This window comes from Durio zibethinus, chromosome 24 (assembly GCF_047325235.1).
Source record: "Durio zibethinus cultivar Kanyao isolate XHJ-2024 chromosome 24, ASM4732523v1, whole genome shotgun sequence".
Classification (NCBI taxonomy): Eukaryota; Viridiplantae; Streptophyta; class Magnoliopsida; order Malvales; family Malvaceae; genus Durio; species Durio zibethinus.
In genome coordinates, this window is record NC_143185.1 from 3,160,258 (window position 1) to 3,173,418 (window position 13,161).

Sequence of the window (13,161 nt, forward strand, 5' to 3'; positions counted from 1 at the left end):
GGATGGTGATGAGGTATGAATAAAAAAAAAGCCTGTTAAGATTTTACGCTATTTTTCATTAATACCAAGACTTCAACGACTCTTCATGTCTTTCAAAACTGCAGATTCAATAAGGTGGCATCATGAGAAGAGAATGGAAGATGGATCATTGAGGCATCTTGTAGATTCTTTAGCATGAAAATCATTTCATTCTAGGTTTTCAGACTTTGCATTTGATCCTTGAAATATTATGCTTGGACTAGCATCTGATGGATTCAACCCATTCAAAATGATGAATATTTCTTATAGTACTTGGTCAATTGTATTGATTCCTTACAATTTGCCACCATGGATAACTATGAAGTAATAGTCATTTATATTGTCTATGATAATTCTTGAAGAAAAAGGTCTGAGTAATGATATAGACATCTATTTACAACCTCTTATTAAAGAGTTAAAGTAATTATAAGAAGAAGTTGAGACCTATGATGCATCAAAAGAAGAGAACTTCAATATATGTGCTATTTTATTATGGACTATCAATGATTTTTTTGCTTATGCAAATTTATCTGGTTGGAGTACAAAAGGTCGTTATGCTTATCCATGTTATGTTACACGGACATATTCAACGTGGTTACCTAATGGTAGAAATTTTTGTTATGTGGGACATCGTCGATGGTTAGATGATAATCATCGATTTAGATTCTAAAAACATCTCTTTGATGGAATTGAAGAGTTGAGGAGATTGCATTTACCCATTAGTGGGTCAAATATCTTGTTAAAGTTAAAAGATATCAATTTCACTTATAGAAAAATGACTCCATCAAGGAAAAAAGTGAAGGACATGTTTGAAGGTATATGGCCTTGTATTACACAAGTTGGTGATATTCATACTCAAGTTGGTGATCTTGATGTTCAAAGTGATGAAGAAGATGATAAAGCAAATGACCCCAATAAGTCTGAGTTGTGAAAAAAAAAATCTTTTTTGAGTTACCTTATTAGGAATATAATTTATTACACCATAACCTTGATTTGATGCACATAAAGAAGAATGTTTGTGAAAATTTTATCAAGATAATTCTCAATGTGAATAGAAGTTCCAAGGATGACTTAAAGAATCGGCTTGTCCTAGTTGATATGGGGATTCACCTAAACTTTCATCCAAAGTTGCTTCCTAATAGGAAATATCAATTGCCTGCTGCTTGTTTTGAGATTTCTAAAGTTTAAAAAGATGTGTTTTGCAAGGTTTTAAAAAATGTCAAAATTCTGGATGGCTATGTGTCAAATATCTTAAAATGTGTGAATTTGAATGAGCGAAAACTTTTTTTATTTAAGTCATATGATTATCACATTTTGATGCAAGACTTACTTCTGATTGCTATACGTTCATCAATGTCAAATCAAGTTACTTCTGTGGTAATTGAATTGAGTAACATATTTAAATCTCTATGTCAAAATTATATGAATGTGGAAGAGCTTGACAAACTTCAAGATCGAGCCGCGAGTACTTTATGCCATTTAGAAAAGATCTTCCCTCCAAACTTCTTCACTATTATGATGCATTTGGTTATCCACTTTCCATATGAAGCAAAAGTTGGTGGGCCAATTTATTATTAATAGATGTATCCTATTGAAAGGTATTATTTGTTAATAGATTGATTACGTTTTATTGACGATCAAGCCACTCTACTTAAAGTAACATATGACTGATGTTTTATGTTATAAGTTTTTAGGGAGGTTAAAGTCTTATTGTCACAACAAACGCTATCTGAAAGGTTTTATTGTTGAAGGATATTTAGCAGAAGAGTGTATGATATTTTGTTCTCGTTATTTGAAAAATGTTGAAACGAGATTTAATAAACCATCAAAAAAATGTTAGTATGCAGCATATAGCTCTCCCTACAATTATCTTTTTCAAAGTTTTGGACAACTAATAGGCAAAGCTGAATTGGTGGAATTAGATGATAAATCTTGGGGACAAGCACATCGATATGTTCTTTTTCATCAAGACTTAATTGAATCATTTTGCACGTAAGTTTTTTAGCACGAAAATTATTCATTACATTATATATAATTTATTATGTTTTTTTTGTTAATACTTTATCATGATACTTTATAGTGAGTATAGAAATAATTTGAGAGATCCTGTATATTATCGACAATCAAACCCTCGAGAGCTTGATAAGATGTTCGCTGAAAACTTTCATGAATGGTTAGGAGTAACTGTAAGTAATGCTATACTTCCCATTATGAGAAATTTACATAGAATGCTTACGGTATAAATAACATTAATAACATATATATATTTATTCCACTTTTATAGGTTTTGAGTGTAAGGCTTGTTAGTGAAAAGGTGAAGTATCTTTCACACGGTCTGAACCAGATTGTGAAACGATACAAAGGTTTCATCATCAATGGATTTAGATTCACACTAATAAAATGTAAGAGATTTAGAAGTACACAAAATTCAAGAGTTGTTATGACTTCATCAATTACTAGCTATGCTAGTGCTAGGGATACAAACTCTTTAGAGGGAAATGTTAACTATTATGGCATGATTAATGACATCATTAAGTTGGATTATTATGGCAAGTGAAAAGTTGTCTTATTTTGGTGTGATTAGGTTGATGTGAATAGTACGAGAGGTATTAAAAAAGATCAGTATGAATTTACACTTGTGAATTTTTCTCGATTAATTCATACTGCACAACAACTCATTGATAAACCTTATGTTTTTTCCTCTTAGGTCAAACAAGTATTTTACTCTGAAGATCCTAAAGAATTGGGTTGGTTTGTTATTCTTCGAAACACACCTAGAGACTTATTTGATATGGGGTTAGATACCAGAGATGATGTTGAACATTGTCATAAAGTCTAGATCCGAGGATCCATCGGTAGATATTGGCTTTAGGAGTCACTACCAATCTTTTTTATCTAGGTGTGATTGACCACCTAAAGAATCTATCTTTTTAAGGAACACCTAAGCTTAAGGGTCCCTAAAAGAATAGGTTCTGGTCTACTAACTAGAACAAGGTTCAGGAGTATGGTTACGTGTGAGAAAGGTTATAGCACCCTCACAACGCCTATCAAAAGATGGTACAACTTATTTTGTGTTATCCAATAAGCTTTAAAAATTTACCAAGTAATTAATTATTGAAAATTATTCTCAATTGACTTTAATACTTTTAGTAGAAAATTAAAAAAATTTTCTCACCTCAAGAGTATGCAAGGAAACTATTGTTTCACTTGCAAAGGCTCTATCATCGAATTATTTAACATTAAAGAAAATTCAAAAAGGAAAAGAAATAAAATGAAAAAAAAGAATAATGATTCAGCTTTAGATATAAATCATTTTCTCTTTAAAAACTCATTGCTTTTGTACAAGACAAATTGATACTTTCAATTTTTCCTTAAAATGTTTTTTTTTTTAGGAAAAATTGGTTCTTCCAACTTTTCCCTAAAATATTTTTCTAAAACTTTAATTTCGAGAAAAATTAATGCTTTAAACTTTTTCTCAAAAATGATTTTTAAAAAATTTATTTTTAAGAAAAATTAATACTTTCAACTTTCCCTCAAAAATATTTTTTAGAAAACTTATTTTCAAGGAAAATTGATACTTTCAACTTTTTCTTAAAAATATTTTTTTTTTGGAATTTTATTTTAAGAAAATCATTTAAAAAAATAAAATAAAATAAAATAAGGAATACCAAATTATTCTAATCTAATCAATAAATAATAATAATAATAATAATAATAATAATAATAATAATAAAAGAAATAATAATAATAAATAAGAAAAAAAAATATTTGGAATGGCTCGGCTTGACTTAATGCGGCTTGGCTACAGGAAGAAAGATGGCTAGGATGTGCGGCTCGATGGGAAAACGGCTCGACTTAGCTCTGTTGGAGCCTAGGTGGAGAAACAGGTCGCTGGTTCGAGTGCATTATGGGTCAGGTTAGATCTTGACAAAACGTGTGGATCTTGTGGGTTTACTAATGCCAAAATGACATCATTTTTTGAAGGTATATAAGGCTGAAACTCGATTTTTTTTTCAGATTTTCTTTCCCCTTTCTTTTTCTTCCCTTCTTTTTTGTCATCCTTCTCTCTCTACTCGAAGAACACAACTTAGAATCTGGTTGAATTTCCACCGGATTCTAGAAAATAATGTCAGAATTTGGAAAATTATGTCGAAAACTTCAAATTTTGTCAGAAAATGTGGCTGGAATCTGGAAATTCCAAAAATTTTCCAAAAAAAAATTTGCCAAAAAATTCTTAAATATTCTAAACTGTCTCTAATACTATTTTTGCTTCTGTTTCACCTCCCTTTCTTTTTGTTGTCTGTCTCTATCTTTGGATTCTGTTTCAACAACTATTTATAAAGATTGATCAGAAGAGTTTCTGATCAATCCCAATTCCTTCTGGGATTAGGATTCATTCTTTGAATCCAATCCAAACTCTTTCAACCCCCTGATTCACGGTAGAACCTCCTTCTAGAACAAAAAATTATATATATAAGATGATAATTAAAACAAAATTCAGAACAAATAAATCCAAAAAAAATAGATAAATATAAAAAATATACATTAATAGATAAGTAATAAAAATAATATTAATGGATAACTAATAAAAATATATATGTTATTAGATAAAAAATATAAAAATAATAAAAATAAAAATAGTAAAAATAAAATGGGCCATTTTGCCCCATTTGGACCAGGCCCAATTGATTCGGGCCTGGACCAAATTGGGTGTCTACAAACATGGAACTGAATGTTATCCTTTTGTTGAACAAAACTTGGATGAAAATATCTTCAGTACCTACATTCAGTGGGTCTACGAAGATGTTACTGAAGACATTTATGAACCAGGAAATGGTGCATCTATAATTTGTAATTTGAGTGTTTAAGACATAATGTAGTAAATGATTATATGTAATTAATGTCACATTCACTATTGTATAATTATTGTATTCTAAATCATACATTATCTTTTGATTTAATGAAATTGATATGTTCTTTATATATCATAGGTTTTAATTTCTTAACTTTTCAATGGCTTTATATATGTTCGAAACTAATATCTTTCTGTATTCACTTTTATGATGTAGGTAAGCTACAATGCAGAGGAGTAGGTTGAAAGAAAAACATATCAGAGATATTAGTTCAGAACCATCTACGGCACCTGTAGATATTGGCTATGGACTGAATCCTTTGGAAGGAAATGAACGTACTGTTGGATTTAACTCTGTCACTTTTAACCCTTCAATTGATATTGGATCTGACAATACGAGAGGTTCAGGTTTATATAGTACCCCATCAATTGATTATGCTTTAAATTTGAATGCAGGTATGATATACTCCAATTTAGAATTCGAGAATAATGATAAAAGTATTACGATTTTACAAATTTATTTTTTATTTATTGCAGTTGATAACAATGGTCAACAGAGGACTACAGGCTAGACAACTTTGAAGGAATTGTTTGCACTACCTCCTAACAAGCGTATTGTAGTGTTTGCAAATTTTGATAGGTAACCAATTGGTGAAGAGGCTCAATTGTTGGCTAGATTTCTAGGCATGCTAGCCCGTAATGGAATGAAATTACTTATTCATTATGAAACATGGCATAAAGTTCCAAAAGAAGTTAAGGCCGATGCTTTAAACTTTATTGATGAATTAGGATAATTAATTAGAAATAAAAAATTTTGTATTTTACATTTTGTTTACTTATTCAAACTTTTCTTATTGTATTATTATAGTCAATATTTGTACTTGAAATATCAACTTTATTTGTACTTAAGTCACTAGGAAAGAAATGGAAAGATTATAAGCATAGTTTGAAGAATAAGTATTTCGATCGAAGTACTTCTGTAGAGGCGATGATGAAAAATCTATCTCGTAATGTGATTAGGTGGCAATATGAACAATTAGTTAGATTTTGGTTCTCAAGAAAAGGAGAGGTACTAGTTTATAACTTTGTATAGTAGAATGAAATGATGAAAGTGTTTTATGGTTTAAGTTGGTAATATTTGTATTTCTATCATATACGCAATTATTTTTTATGACAGGAAGAGAACATATTGGGATTAGTAGCAGAAAGCAACATAAATATTACCACACAAGTGGATCAAAAAGTTTTGCAAGAAAGCAAAAATAAATAGTAAGTTTATGATAATAAACTTATTCCAATGAATGAACTTTTTCTGCCGTTAAAAGGTAAATATGCAAATTAACAGTAATTATTCTGTTTTAATAGTTTTGATAGTTTCAATACATGATATTAAACTTATCAAAAGTTTTGAACTTAGTTGACACGGATGACATGTATGAAAAAGTTATTGTTTACGTATATTTAGGTAAAAATACAAATTTGTTATTATTGTTGTATTTTAACAGTTTGGATAGCTTCAATACTTGATATTAAACTTGTCCGATTGATTGAACTTGGTTTCTATAGTTGATATGGGAGAAAAAGTTATCATTTATGTCTATTTGGGACTATTTTTGCATATAAAAGGCAAATATACAAATTAAACTTTTGGATGGCTTTCAACATATTGAATGGCTTCAATTCATGATATTAAATAGGAAGAAAATAATTGAATTTGGTTTCCATGATCTATATGTGTGAAAGCCCAAAATGCTTTTAGGTATGATTATGTTTAAGACTATTGTGTTGTTACGGGGCCAAAATATAAATACATTAGATTAAAATTATTTGAAATGTTAATACTTGATTGACATGCTTAATATGCATGAATAAGTTGCAGTTGATATATATCTTATCAAATAACATATGTTTTTGTATAGGAGAATGAGATGGGCAGTACAATTGGACATGTGAAACTTTTTCGCATAACACACACAAAAAAGATAGATTTTATATGAATGTCGAAACACAAGAAATTGTGGTAATTTGTTTAATTATTATTAACAAAAAGTAAATATTTACTCTTTTTAACATATTATCAATTAATTATTAAACTTGATAGTTGTATATGACAAATTCACAGGAGAAAGCGAAAGAGAAAATGGCTGCTAAGATTGAAGTAGTATCGATGGTTCTCTCAACATGCAAGAAATGAAAAATCAGATATTGATAGAAGTTGCTAGAAAAGAAAGGCATGGATAAGTCCGAGGCCTTGGATTGGATACAACATCATCTGCCTACTATGGACATAGCTTTCAGTAATTTACATCCTTAGCAAGACAGTCTTCGCAAGATATTTCAATATTGAGGGGGGAGTTGCAAACTATGCAACAATGTTTTCAGCAAATGGAAGTAGAAAGAGAACAGAAGCGTGCCAAAATTCAAGAATAACGTGCTAGAATAGAGCAAGAGTATACAAAATTTCAGCAACTACATGATCGATTCGATTATCTTATGAATTTTGTGCAACAACAATTTCCAAGAAATGATCTTAGTGCTCTACCAACTCAGGTATTATATTTAGTAAATATTTAAATTTTTAAATATAAAAAAACTTACAATGAAGTGTTAAAAATTGTATGGTATTATTCAGTAAGTTCTTGAGCATGCTAGTGATCAAGGTGAAAAGTTTTCTTCGTCAATTGGCAGCCAGCAAAATGTATGCAATCATCCACTTTATACATTTTAATTTTTATTTTCTTAATGTATTAAAAATATTTGAATGCTATTATACTAAAATTTAAACTTTGTATTAATTAGATGCATACCTAAATGTGAATTAAGTTTATATTAATTTCAGTTTCTAAATTTAAGCTCTTTAATGAAATTAAAATTTATTAACTTACAAAATTTTTTTTAAAAAAATATTTTTATATAATGGTGGTGTTTGCGTTCAACAATGTCGTTAAATGAATAATTTAGTGGCGTTTGTATCGTAAAATGCCATTAAAAGTAGTGGCATTTTTTATACAAATGCCACCAAAGCAACGGCATTTTTCTCATAAAAATGTCACTAAATTAGCGGCATCTCAAAGATACAAACGCCGCTAATATGAAGGCAGTTTTAGATACAAATGCTTCTAAAGTAGCGACATTTTCATTTATAAATGTCACTAAAGCAACGGTGTTTTTCTCATAAAAATACCACTAAATTAGCGGCGTCTCAAAGATACAAACGCCGCTAAAATAGAGGCGTTTTCATATACAAATACCTTTAAAGTATCGACGTTTTCAGTTATAAATGCCATCAAAGCAACGGTATTTTTCTCATAAAAATGTAACTAATTTAGCGACGTTTCAAAGATAGAAACACCGCTAAGATGGTGGCGTTTTTTCGAAAACGCCACTATTTTTTGCAATACGTGTATAGCCGGCACTCTGAGTGGCCCTTTTCGCAAACATCGCAAATCTTTTAGTGGCGTTTGTAAACACCACTAAATATTAAAAAAATACCACTAAAAATCTAAACCCTTGTAGTGAATTAGTAAACTCAAAAGTGTAATTTTTATGAAACTTTGTAAATAAATGATATATTATCCAATGATTAGGTTCTAATAAAAGGCAAGAATGGTATGTTTTAGAAAATTTGAAAGTAAATATAAATTATCTGATGATAGAAAGTCAAGAATAGTTGATTTTTTAAAAAATCATTAGGTAAGAAGTTTTCTCATAAATTCTCCAAAATGGTGAAATTTAGTTGAAAATTTCAATAAAAGTAATTTACATTTATTTTCATACAAAAATAATAAATAAAAAAATCAAATGAAAAACTTTAAATTTTAAAAATAATTGATAATTATCCCGATGGTAAAATTCTACAAATCAAGAATGGTTGATATATTAGAAATTTCTTGACGGTATGGATTTTCTTAAAATTTTCAAAATGGTGAAAAATTTAGATGACATTTTTAATAAAAAATAATTTACATTTACTTTCAAATTAAGAGAAAAGTTAAAAATGTAAATTTCATAAATGAATAAAAATTGTTCTGATGATGGAATTTAAAAATAAAAAATAGTTGATTTCTTAAAAATTTCTAAGCAAAAGTTTCTTTTAAATTCTCTAGAATTGTTGAAAATTTAAATGAAAATTTAAATAAAAATAATTTACATTTATTTTTAAATCAAAGATGAAAAGGAAAAATATAATTTTTGAAATTGAATGGAGATTATTTCCATGATGAAATTTTAAAATATCAAGAATAGTTATATTTTTAGAAATTTCTAAAAGAGATATTTTCTCCTAACTATATTTGGAATGGTGGAAAATTTAATTAAAATTTTAATAGTGATAATTGACTATTGTTTTCAACTAATCCGAGAATAACAAAGGGAGTCTGAACCTGAAAATTAAGAAACTAGGCAGAGTGGAGGAAGATAGGAAACCACAGATTGAGGCAGCAATAGTAAGGATCATGAAAGCGAGGCGTGTGCTGGATCATAATAACATTGTTGCTGAGGTCAAAAAACAGCTGCAGTCCCGGTTCCTGTCCAACCCTTTTGTAATTAAAAAGACGAATAGAGTCCCTTATTGAGCGGGATTTTTTTGAGAGGGATAAAGGTGATAGGAAATTCTATCGATACCTAGCTCAAAAAAAATGTGTGATTGTCTTTTGTCAGGGTTTTGTCACCTTTTACTTTTCCTGCTTTGATATCAGGCTTTCTAGTTCTTGCCGGAGTCTGTGTAATCGTACCTCCATTGTATTAGTTGACAAATTGTTTCCTGAATTATAGGCAGTTCAGGTGAATTCTTGATGTATGTATCGGTTACATTTTGTGTTGCATTAATTCGCCAGTTGCTTATCTTTAATTACCCTTTGAGTTGGAGGAAAAGAAAGAATAAAAAGGTGACTTGACACTAACAGTTCAGATTGGAGGAAAAGAAAGAAGGAAAATGAATTGGCAAGGGGTGTTTGTGGTGGTCGTATCCTGATTCTGCTTTTTACGGTTCAACATACGAAAGAATCAGCCAAGCTTTCTTTAAATCAGCAAAAGCCATTGTTATCTGAGGGCAGATTGTGATGAATGTTAACATTCATGATTTGTCCCTTTTCTCTGTCTCGTTGTACTTCTCTGCAGGCCAGGGCAGTTTGTCAACTGTAAATATTTTTGGGTTTAAGATGTCAATGTTCTCCATAAAAGTAACTTTTCCTTTGGGTTATTTTTGTTGATCAAGTCTTTTTCTCAAGTTGCTTTTCCTAGTTAATGAATAGCGACATGATAAATATACGTACTGCAACTTTTTGGATTGTAAAATGTGAATGTCAAATACATGCAGCAGACACCGAAGGAAAGGAAAATGGAGCGAAAAAGCAGATATGCTTCCCAAAACTAAATGTTCAATTTATTGCTGAACATAAGATGTAACAGCATCAAACAATAGTTGGCATAGAATGCAGTGGAGAGTCGTACATCTTCCACATGCATCTCATAGTACACCAAGCTGGAACAAGGAGATTGTCCAGAGAAGTCGGCGTAATGATCTTTGGGGAGAAAGGAATTCCTGAGAAACTTGTTTCATTGTTGGATGGGACTTCGTTTCACGGCTCAAGCATGCAAATGCTAGTCTAGCTGCAAGAACGATATTTTGTGCAACCACTGGATTCGTTGAAGGTTATAGACGTTGCTCTAAAACATTACATCGATTAGTATGATATTTTGCGAAGAGGACGGTGATGACAATGATGATATGAGTTCTCCAGGATGTTTTCCCATCAAAGTTCCATTACCAAGACTCCAAATTCTATAAACATCACATTTTTCGGTCACAACCATCGTGTAGGCAAGTTCTACATAAAGTAACTATATTAGGAAAAAAAAGAATAGTACAAAATCATAAAACAATGACCATGTTTTACTTCTTTTCCAGAAATCCCTATTTTCAAAAGAAAAAATTTGCAGTTTGCTTCTGATAATAGCTTTATTTCATTCTTGAAACTCCTGTCAAAAGCTGGGTTCTAAGCTTTTAGCCTATGAAGTTTTTTCAATGCAACTACTCTACCGCTTGGTAGTTGTGCACTGTAAACACTGCCATAACCCCAGTTGCAATACAATATCGGATTTCAAAATCCTCCGTTGCTTCAATAATATCTTAGAATGCAATCCTCCATTAAAGTTCCATAATGAAAATATGTCTCAATTCTTCTTTATGACACCAATGAACGTAGAAATAGGATAAGGATACGGTTACAAGGATAAATTTGTTGGGAAGTTACGTCACACTTAAAGCTCATAAGAGTACATCAAAAAGTTCATTTATACATATTAAATATCACATGAATATAAAAACTTAATTTATTTGGTTCTTGGATTTTTTATATATATATAAGACATCTCATTTAAATTTTTTATTAATGTAAAATTTTTTACTCATATGTTAACCATCCCAACAAAATTTTTGTTACACACAAATGCATTGGAATCCATTTTCCATCAGTTACGGCCTATGGCATAGTCATATCGACAGACAGTGCCATATCTTAGATGCTCGAATTGTTGTAACTTAAAAGAGGGAGGAAGAGGACATGAGAGATTGTTGTAACTTGTATCATAGATGCTCGGATTCATTGAATCTCCAAGTTGGGAAGGTATCTCTCTGCTGATAAAATTATGACTAGGGTCGACAGTGTTCAGTGGAAAGAGCATACCAATTTTAGGCGGGATACATCCTTCTAAATTGTTGGCGCTCACATCCACAATTTCCAAAGCAATTCGATTTTCTGGTGGGATGAATCCATCCAATTTGATTTGAGAGAGGGACAACCAAGTCAGGAATTCTAAATTACTAGTTTCTTTGGGTATGGGACCTTCTAAAATTACAGGAGGGATTCGACCACCGAATTTGTTACTTTGGTACCCGTTGTTAGATCAAAAGTATTCAGAGTCTATTTGATTTTATTAAACTTTTTATAAGAATTGTTGTTGGAGTAGAGTTATTTTATTATTGTAAAGAGAAATTAAAATAGCTTTTGATAAACTTAATGAAAACATAACGTAAAATGTTGAAATAATTATATGATATATTTTGATATATTTTTTAATAAAAATAAAATAATTATCTTTCATTAATAAATTAAATCACAAGTTCTTAGGGGATAAAGTAAAATAAAAGATATTTTTGTTATTTATAATAAAAAATAAATGAATTTAGTAGAGCAATGAACAAAATGAAAAAATGCAAAATAAAATAATGTTACTTAATTATAATTTTGCAAATTATAGAAGAACAAAGTGAGAAGGTAAAGAATTTTCTTGGCACCTTATGAAGAAACTTTGATTTGTAATTTCGTCTAAAAGCTCAAATACGCTTCCGCATGAACTAAAATTTTTAAAATTTTGAGAGTTAAGCATTTGTTTTATACTTTTACAGTAAATAGGCTCTTATAGATCAAACACTCGTTAAATTAATTGAATATCCAAGCAGGCAGAGGTAAATTGAATTATAAAGTATCCACATAAAATAATTTAATGTGATTCAATCTAATCTAAGTGATTTATATTCATAGATAAAAAAAAGATCTACAAATTATATAGAAGTATAAACATATTAATAAATCAATCAATGATTACAACTAACAATTATCAATTTTTTAATTTTCTCCGATGTTATGAAATATTTTTTATTCAAATAAACATTCACATGTATTCATGTGGATTCTTTTATTCTCCTTTAATATACTTACAAGCATGACAATCATCATAGTTATATGAACACTCTCAATCTTTTTTAACAAATATAATAATCATCATAATTATGTAAATTTTCTCGATCTCCTATAATCTTAGGAGGTATATACCATAAAATTTTACAACTCTTTTATATAAATTTTTTACTATCTAATTCTATAAACTTTTACTATTTATAAAAATACTAATTTGTCAATAAAGCAGGGGCAAATTTAAGGTGGGAGCATTGGCGGTAGATGCCCTCACTGAAATATTGAAAATTGAAATATTTTATTAGTAAAAGACACTAAATTTAAATAATTATTGTGTTTTGTCCCACTCGTCCTAACAAATAAGTGAAATGATTGGAAAAAATCCAAACAATTTTTTGCTAGTATTTTTTGTTTGTTAAGCAATATCTAAACCAATCTTTAAAAAATCTCAAACAAATGTTATATTTTTCGAATTTGAATTAATATACCAATATCGGTGACATCCAAGATAGTGGCTCCATTTGGTTCGAAAAAAAGTTTTTTGGTTTTATTTTTTATTTTTATTTTCTAAAAAATAGTGTTTATTTTCTATTT